This window comes from Seriola lalandi, unplaced genomic scaffold (genome assembly GCF_002814215.2).
Source record: "Seriola lalandi dorsalis isolate HSWRI2012SDOR001 ecotype SW California unplaced genomic scaffold, Sedor1 jcf7180002054784, whole genome shotgun sequence".
NCBI classification, from domain to species: Eukaryota; Metazoa; Chordata; class Actinopteri; order Carangiformes; family Carangidae; genus Seriola; species Seriola lalandi.
In genome coordinates, this window is record NW_019525337.1 from 9,523 (window position 1) to 9,925 (window position 403).

Here is a 403-nt window from a genome sequence, read left to right on the forward strand (position 1 = left end):
AGACACATGAGGGCAAATGGGAAACAGGTGGACACAATCAGGAATCAGGGAAGACACTCAGACAGGTGACACACGAGGAAGGGCAAGTGACCTGAAACGAGAGGAGAGTTACTTTTCAAAATAAAACAGGAAATGACAAGACATGGAGACAGGACAAAAACCCCAACTTGACCTCACCGCGGGACAGTATGTTCTCCTCGCCACGGTCTGGCTCCATCTCTGGGCTGCAGCAGCTGGATCAATGCGGTTAAGGGTCTCTCGAACTCTTCTCCTCTGTACTACAATCCCATCGGCATGCAGGTACGCCCTCATCATCTGAAAGGTGTTCATAACAAAAGGTTCAAGACTATTAAGATAAAGTACATTTTGTATAAATATACATAAAACCTACAAGGGAATATGT

The 403-nt window shown here is 45.7% G+C and overlaps 1 pseudogene; it reads right to left on the reverse strand.

Annotated features, from left to right (window-relative positions):
* Positions 1–403, reverse strand: part of LOC147817981 (uncharacterized) — an 8,511-nt pseudogene that overhangs the window by 789 nt on the left and 7,319 nt on the right.